A 9,634-nucleotide genomic window follows, 5' to 3' on the forward strand; every position below is an offset into this window, starting at 1 on the left:
ATTCAGCGATTTAGTCGATACGATACATGAACGATACAGGACAGGTTAATTTAGAACGATACGATTCGATTCAATGATTTAAAATCGATATAGTAACTATTTATTTACCCAAGAATTCTGTGTGAAAAATAAATACCTGGATACTGGATATAAACCCCTCTTTCTCTTTTCTTCTTCTTAAAAGTACTTAGTATTGATATAATTGATTATTTGCATTGCAGAACGATTCGATACGATTATTTGCATTGCAAAACGATTCGATACGATTCAAAGTCAAACGATACGATATTTAGCTGTTTGCATATCGATATAGTAGATCGTTGAAAATTCAAAACGATGCATCGATGCAGTTACTGTATCGTTACGGGCCTAATTATTATACAGCCTGCATAAGGTAACTCCCTTATTAACTCAACACTACATACATTATTATACAGCCTGCATAGGGTAACTCCCTTATTCACTCAACACTACATATATTATATGGCCTGCATAAGGTAATGATGCCCTTATTAACTCAACACTACATACATGATACAGCCTGCATAAGGTAACTCCCTTATTAACTCAACACTACATACATGATACAGCCTGCATAAGGTAACTCCCTTATTAACTCAACACTACATACATGATACAGCCTGCATAAGGTAACTCCCTTATTAACTCAACACTACATATATTATATGGCCTGCATAAGGTAATGATGCCCTTATTCACTCAACACTACACACATTATACAGCCTGCATAAGGTAACACCTTATTCACTCAACACTACACACATTATACAGCCTGCATAAGGTAACACCTTATTCACTCAACACTACACACATTATACAGCCTGCATAAGGTAACACCTTATTCACTCAACACTACACACATTATACAGCCTGCATAAGGTAACACCTTATTCACTCAACACTACATACATTATACAGCCTGCATAAGGTAACACCTTATTCACTCAACACTACATACATTATACAGCCTGCATAAGGTAACACCTTATTCACTCAACACTACACACATTATACAGCCTGCATAAGGTAACACCTTATTCACTCAACACTACACACATTATACAGCCTGCATAAGGTAACACCTTATTCACTCAACACTACACACATTATACAGCCTGCATAAGGTAACACCTTATTCACTCAACACTACACACATTATACAGCCTGCATAAGGTAACACCTTATTCACTCAACACTACATACATTATACAGCCTGCATAAGGTAACACCTTATTCACTCAACACTACACACATTATACAGCCTGCATAAGGTAACACCTTATTCACTCAACACTACATACATTATACAGCCTGCATAAGGTAACACCTTATTCACTCAACACTACACACATTATACAGCCTGCATAAGGTAACACCTTATTCACTCAACACTACATACATTATACAGCCTGCATAAGGTAACACCTTATTCACTCAACACTACATATTCATTATACAGCCTGCATAAGGTAACACCTTATTCACTCAACACTACATACATTATACAGCCTGCATAAGGTAACACCTTATTCACTCAACACTACATATTCATTATACAGCCTGCATAAGGTGTGTGTGTGTGTGTGTGTGTGTGTGGTACGTGGAAACAGAGAGCGAGAAAGAGAGAGAGAGAGCGAGAGAGACAGACAGACAGACAACATGTCAACCGTGTCAGTTGACGGCAGTCGGCGGTCCCCAGGGCTATGTACTAGGTCCACCCTTTTTTCCCTCTACACCAAATCTCTTCACAGAACATAGTCGATCTACAAGCTCACGTCCCCTCGTGTTGTGAGCTTGTAAATCGGTTATTTTCAAAATGTTATGAACATTTATATTGTTACAGTTGTTTGATAAACAATAGTTTTCTGTTAAAAGTCTTACCTGGTCAAACAGCTGTGTAGTTTTGTGTAAGTTGTTGGATGTCTTGTTGATTATGCAGCTTCACATTTTAAAGTATCACATAGTGGTTTAAAGAAAAGACTGGATATAATGTAGCATTTATTCTACACTTATAATAAAGTGTCTCTATGGTTGAAACGCTGCCATGTTTCCCTTTCAACTTCATTTCCTGGTTTTGAACTAAGGTGGAGCGAGAGAGAGAGCGAGAGAGCGAGAGAGAGAGAGAGAGAGAGAGAGAGAGAGAGAGAGAGAGAGAGAGAGAGAGAGAGAGAGAGAGAGAGAGAGAGAGAGAGAGAGAGAGCGAGAGAGAGAGAGTTTAACAGATCTGTCTCACTTTGTGGTTTTGGCTCCTATACTCATCACTCATTCTGACACATATTTAATCAACTCAACTTATAATGTAATTAAAATGTTCTAAACGGATACAAAACATACATCGACAACTCTTTTATACATTTACAAACTCTAAACAATGTGTATGTCAACAACACAGTGTTTATTTATAGTGGAAGCTGTGTCTGACTCACTGTGTGTTCTCATTCTGCGGTCTGTGTCGCCCTCCTGTGGACAAAGTCAGTACTGCAGGTGAGATTAGTCACCAGTAAAGTAGCCTCGATCTCCAGGCTTTTATTTTGTATTTTTACCAGTAAAGCATTAAGGCTCAATTCAAAGATTCAAAGTTGTTTCTTTGTCTCTCACTAATGATACAAGTACAAGCAGTTACATGTTGTTCCACACACTGTGTTAACTATAGGAACATAGATGGACTGATTGATGCCTTTGTGTGTTTTTAAACTTGTTCTTAGTGGTGTGTATAGTTGGGGATTATCTCTTTTTTTATGCCATGTACAATGGTGTAAAGTAACTAAGTACATTTACTCAAGTACTGTACTTAAGTACAATTTTGTACTTTACCGGAGTATTTCCAAAGTTTTCATTAAATCAAGAAAACTTGAGTTACTATACCGTAGTTACTTTGTAGATTTAGATTATTATTCCAAAACACTCCAACCGCTGCAGCCCTATACATTCTGGCCATTTGAAAAAAGTCGATCTACAAGCTCACAATGAGCTTATAAATATTATTTTTTATACATATTGAACTTGTGAAACGGGACATTCTGCACAATGAGTACTTTTACTTTTGGTATTCTAAGTATATTTTGATGCCGATACATTTGTACTTTTACTAAAGTAAATTTAGAATTCCAGACTTTTACTGGTAACAGAGTACTTCTACATTGCAGTATTGATACTTTCACTGAAGTAAAAAATGTGAGTACTTTTTCCACCTCTGGACGTGAAGCACTTTGGGATTTGTGTCAGATATGAAGTGTTACAAATACAAATGTATACTTATTATTATTATTATTATTATTATTACAAGATATAATACTGTCTAAACAATATGATAAGTTAAGAAAAGACAAGTAGCAAAGGTAACACTTTTAGCAGTAATACAGAATTTACTGAAGTGAAGGAGAATACTAGCAACTGAGAAATGTATAATATACAGTAAATGCATCATTTACAGAGGGTTTTGTCCCAAATAAAGATAATAAAGAACTGTGTGCCTTATTTCTGAACACGCCCTACAAATCTGTTAATAAAGTATTCAATCAATCAATCAGTTAATCAATCAATCAATCAAACAAACACTAAGTGTAACCAGAGAGCAGAGAAAGACACAAAGGCACATAATGGCCACAAGGGGGCAGTGGTGGACAGGCTCTGTTACTGTAGCTAGCTAACTGTAACAGGCTGGCAGCTCATTTAGAGCAGTGCTGCTCAAAGTGGGGTCAGGGGTCCTTCATGGGGTTTCCAGGGGGGGGGTCCCCAGATAAATGAGTTCATACTTTATAGATCAGTTATTTTAGAAACATTTGAAGCATCTTTAATACTTTTAAAAACACAAATCTTGTTTTATTAGATTAGATCTGCTATTTTCAAATGTATAAAGGGCTGAAGTGGTTATAGAGTGTTTTATAATAATAATAAAAATATACAAAGTAACTAGTAACTAAAGTTTTCAAATAATTGTAGTGGAGGAAAAGTATAATATTTGCCTCTGAGATGTAGTGGAGTAGCAGTAAATGTACTGAACATTGGAAATACTCAGGTGAAGTAAAAATACCTCCAAATTTTACTTAAGTACAGTACTTAAGTAAATGTACTTAGTTACTTTACACCACTGATTTTGAACGATCAATTTCTAATCGATGGAGCGATTATTTTACATTTCTTGTCCATCTCTGGAGTTCCATCGTGGCAAGGTAACTACACAACCCTAACCTCTACCACAGTGGTCTAGTCCTTTAATATCAAAGGCCCCCATAACTCTTAAGAGTGTACAAATGAAACCATGTTGTACTCAGAGTTATAGACCTGTAAGGGTCCATTTGGTTCCATGTGTACACTCTCAGAGTTACAGACCTGTAAGGGTCCATTTGGTTCCATGTGTACACTCTCAGAGTTACAAACCTGTAAGGGTCCATTTGGTTCCATGTGTACACTCTCAGAGTAACAGACCTGTAAGGGTCCATTTGGTTCCATGTGTACACTCTCAGAGTAACAGACCTGTAAGGGTCCATTTGGTTCCATGTGTACACGCTCAGAGTTACAGACCTGTAAGGGTCCATTTCATATATTTAATAAAAGGTAGATGAAGCACTAGTTAACATTAACAGTGTCTGTATTAATGTTCATATATTTAATAAAAGGTAGATGAAGCACTAGTTAACATTAACAGTGTCTGTATTAATGTTCATATATTTAATAAAAGACAGATGAAGCACTAGTTAACATTAACAGTGTCTGTATCAATGTTCATATATTTAATAAAAGGTAGATGAAGCACTAGTTAACATTAACAGTGTCTGTATCAATGTTCATATATTTAATAAAAGACAGATGAAGCACTAGTTAACATTAACAGTGTCTGTATCAATGTTCATATATTTAATAAAAGGCAGGTGAAACACTAGTTAACGTTGACAGTGTCTGTATCAATGTTCATAATATTTAATGATAATGTATTTATTTGTAGCTCTTTTCCAAACCAGGTTTACAAAGTGCTTTACAGAGCAGCATGACAACCATAAGAATTCAAACAGCACATAAAGATCAAAGGGTAAGATAAAGATACTTAAAACAAGGATAACAGAGAATAAATACAATGAAAAGCTACAAAACAACACAATACAACTGATAAAAAAAGGCAAAACCACTCAGAAAAGGCCTTAATTAACATAAAGACATATAATAGAGGAGCTAAGTTCACAAACTGCACTCCTAGTTACTTACAGTAATCAGTCACTACATTTTTATATTTGTGTTGAAGCCAATATTGCTAGCGTGCCAACGTTCCGGGAAACAGAAACAAAGTATTCCATAAGCTCTCCTCTTGAGACACAGAATAAACAGTAAACAGAAATGGTATACTTGGCTTCATAGTGAGCATTAGTGAGCAGAAACATAATAAACATCATGGTTCATTTCTTCCACCATTAATAACCACCATGTGGTTGTGTAACAGAAAGCTAGCGTCACAGGTCTGCTAGCTGTGAGCTTGGTAACAGGTTGAGTTAAAGGACAAGACCACTGTGGTAAAGGTGTGGGTTGTGTAGTTATCTTGCCATGATGGAACTCTAAAGGTGGACAAGAAATCTAAAATAATTGCTCCAGTGATTAGAAATTGATAATTCAAAATCTCCTCATTGACTTACATTGTACAGTGAAACAGCTCTAAAAGTCACTCTTTTAGCACATAAACGGGTGTAAACAAAATTGATCCAGACAATATAGATCATCACAAAACCCAGTACTGTTTTAATAAACTTCCTGTTGATTTTGCCATTTGTATTAGGAAGAAAAGCCGGACTGGATCAGTGGTTCCCGATCTTCATATGGTAGAATCAACAGGAAGTTCACATTTTTATATATTAAAAAACAGTACTGGGTTTGGGGATGTTCTATATTGTCTGAATCAACTTTGTAACTGTTTATGTGCTAAAAGAGTGACTTTGAGATCTGTTTCACCGTACAATGTAAGTCAACAAGGAGCATATTTTGAATTATCAATTTATAATCGATTGAGCAATTATTTTAGATTTCTTGTCCACCTTTGGAGTTACATTATGGCAAGATAACTACACAACCCAAACCTCTACCAAAGTGGTCTGGCCCTTTAAGTACAGATCATTGGCTGTGAGCTTGTAGAAAACGCCCACACCCATATAAAGGCATGAGGCAGTAGGACTGAAGTCCCATCTGTGAACTCCACCTCTCCTGTAGCTCCCCGACATTCATTATATTTCAAGGACCCTCAGTTTGGTAATGCATTTGGTTTCGTTTGTACACTCTCAGAGTTACAGACCTGTAAGGGTCCATTTGGTTCCATGTGTACACTCTCAGAGTTACAGACCTGTAAGGGTCCATTTGGTTCCATGTGTACACTCTCAGAGTTACGGACCTGTAAGGGTCCATTTGGTTCCATGTGTACACTCTCAGAGTTACAGACCTGTAAGGGTCCATTTGGTTCCTGTACTTTTTTGGTTCCATTTGGTTCCTAGTCTCCAGGTTTTCTTAATGCTAAACTATTATCATTGTCATAGAGCCTATAGACCATATTCACACAGCGGCCATGTTGCTATTAAGTCAATGAAGTGCCACCCCGGTTGCCACGGCAACAGGGTGGCACTTTCAATGTTAAATTCCAAAATGGCCACCATGTGAATATGGTCTATGGCACATATAGAGCTAGGTCTATGTGTTTTGGGTCATTATTGACCACTCATTGTGTCCATGACAAAAAATAACATTTGGTGAAAATATCCTCCTTTCTGGTCAGGATACCAGGACAACCTTTACATTTTACACCATCTTCAGAAAGAGCTTAGAATGTGTACTCTGTTTGCTCTGAGTCCCGGAGGTACAACGGAGAGGGAGGTCCCAGGCGGGGCTACTCTAGGAGGGGGAGGAGGTCCCAGACGGGGCTACTCTAGGACTAGTGGTGTGGTCAGACCCACACAAGGCAGCATGGTGTCATTGTGTGACACAAATGGCCTTATTTATAACTGACGTAGGCAGAGAAAAAGTTCAACATTTTCAAAAATAGCAATACAGTGGAATCTAAATTCCACTGTTTGTTGTACAGACAAAGTATAAAGGCCTTAAAGTGGTTAAAACATTTGGTACATGAACAGTAACAGTAACGGTAACAGTAACGGTAACGGTAGCGGTATCATTAGCGGTAACGCTAGCGGTAACATTAGCGGTAACGCTAGCGGTAACAGTAGCGGTAACAGTAACGGTAACAGTAGCGGTATCGTTAGCGGTAACAGTAGCGGTAACGCTAGCGGTAACAGTAACGGTAACAGTAGCGGTATCGTTAGCGGTAACGCTTGCGGTAACGGTAACGGTAACAGTAGCGGTATCGTTAGCGGTAACGCTAGCGGTACCAGTAGCGGTAACGGTAACATGGCAGAGGGTCGTCCCATGGATAGACAGACTGAAGGGTACCGTAACATCAACAGTTTTACACTCATGACGCTAGCTGAGCTAAACGTCAAATGTCTCTCATCGACACAAACACAGAAAAACACAAAGTACGCCGTCTGCTCGACGGGAAGAAAAACAACCAGGATGAAGGTTTGTCTTTTCATGTGTAAAAGGAAGTGGTTCATGTTGATGAATGGATACCAATCCAACAGTTAAAGGCATTCATTGGCACATATTATGAGATGATGTGGTTGAGAATAAAGCCCTCATAACTAAGTTTCAGTAATAATACAGACAGAGCATACAGGCCTCCAGGTTACTATCATTAGGGTCACCAACTACCTGACATATAAGAGACACAGTGTGTGTCATATCAGGCCATTACTTATTTCAAGGCACGGTTGGCAACCCTAAGTATCATACAGAGTGTGTGTGTGTGTGTGTGTGTGTGTGTGTGTGTGTGTGTGTGTGTGTGTGTGTGTGTGTGTGTGTGTGTGTGTGTGGTGGTTTGGTTTAACTCTTTAACTGCCAGTGTAATAGTGTGATGGTACTACCAGCAAAAAAGAGTAATTTTACCTTTGAAAAAATCATGGAATATTCTCCATGACCTCCGTCCTCACAGAGATCATATCATTACACACACGGGGGTCTCGTAGGATAGGGGGAAACAATGTATCCACTCGCGGTAATCCGTTGAACAGCTGTGGTCGTCTGAATGAGGCTTGTTTTTGCCGTAAAGCAAGAGGAACGGAGATCTAGACATTTCCCCCACAGGAAATAAACAGGAAGTAAACAAGCTTTAAAAATCTTGTGTCTAGTCGTCATCAGGCAGTAAAAGCATCATTCATAGGATAGACAACAGTGCCATCTGGTGGAAAACTGGTCATAGGTAGGCTGGGACTTGGCACAATCTGACGAGGGAACTGGTCAGTGGCAGTGAATGAGTTAAGGTAAACGTGTGCACAGTAAAAAAGGAGATTTCTCCTAGGGTAGTTAATACCCTCACAAAAACATGTAGTAATCCTGGTCTCTAAGGCAGTATAGAGACCAGGATTACTACATGTTTTTGTGAGGGTATTATGACAGCCGAGGCGCCTGATGGAGGGGAAAGGAACTGGTTGGAATAACGTGTTCCTTCCACGCGCTACGTCCTATACCGGGGAAACTCCTCCCTGTCAGGTGATAAGAAGCTACGTCCTACCGGGGAAACTCTCTCCTGTCAGGTGATAAGAAGCTACGTCCTACCGGGGAAACTCCTCCCTGTCAGGTGATAAGAAGCTACGTCCTACCGGGGAAACTCCTCCCTGTCAGGTGACAAGAAGCTACGTCCTACCGGGGAAACTCCTCCCTGTCAGGTGACAAGAAGCTACGTCCTACCGGGGAAACTCCTCCCTGTCAGGTGACAAGAAGCTACGTCCTACCGGGGAAACTCCTCCCTGTCAGGTGAGAAGAAGCTACGTCCTACCGGGGAAACTCCTCCCTGTCAGGTGATAAGAAGCTACGTCCTACCAGGGAAACTCCCCCCTGTCAGGTGATAAGAAGCTACGTCCTACCGGGGAAACTCCTCCCTGTCAGGTGACAAGAAGCTACGTCCTACCGGGGAAACTCCTCCCTGTCAGGTGACAAGAAGCTACGTCCTACCGGGGAAACTCCTCCCTGTCAGGTGATAAGAAGCTACGTCCTACCGGGGAAACTCCTCCCTGTCAGGTGATAAGAAGCTACGTCCTACCAGGGAAACTCCCCCCTGTCAGGTGATAAGAAGCTACGTCCTACCGGGGAAACTCCTCCCTGTCAGGTGACAAGAAGCTACGTCCTACCGGGGAAACTCCTCCCTGTCAGGTGACAAGAAGCTACGTCCTACCGGGGAAACTCCCCCGTCAGGTGATAAGAAGCTACGTCCTACCGGGGAAACTCCTCCCTGTCAGGTGACAAGAAGCTACGTCCTACCGGGGAAACTCCTCCCTGTCAGGTGACAAGAAGCTACGTCCTACCGGGGAAACTCCTCCCTGTCAGGTGATAAGAAGCTACGTCCTACCGGGGAAACTCCTCCCTGTCAGGTGACAAGAAGCTACGTCCTACCGGGGAAACTCCTCCCTGTCAGGTGACAAGAAGCTACGTCCTACCGGGGAAACTCCCCCCTGTCAGGTGACAAGAAGCTACGTCCTACCGGGGAAACTCCCCCCTGTCAGGTGATATGAAGCTACGTCCTACCAGG

The 9,634-nt window shown here is 40.3% G+C and overlaps 1 protein-coding gene across 1 annotated transcript in view; it reads right to left on the reverse strand.

Moving 5' to 3' along the window:
• Positions 1-9,398: 9,398 nt before the first annotated feature.
• LOC308077702 (AP-2 complex subunit alpha-2-like) overlaps positions 9,399-9,634 on the reverse strand; it is a 58,517-nt gene continuing 58,281 nt past the window's right edge. The window contains exon 18 of the mRNA XM_080418568.1: positions 9,399-9,634. This exon is cut by the window's right edge and continues 975 nt beyond it. The gene's annotated coding sequence lies outside the window, so the exon portion shown is untranslated.

This window comes from Gymnoscopelus braueri, assembly GCF_963280865.1.
Source record: "Gymnoscopelus braueri genome assembly, chromosome: 1".
Lineage (NCBI taxonomy): Eukaryota > Metazoa > Chordata > Actinopteri > Myctophiformes > Myctophidae > Gymnoscopelus > Gymnoscopelus braueri.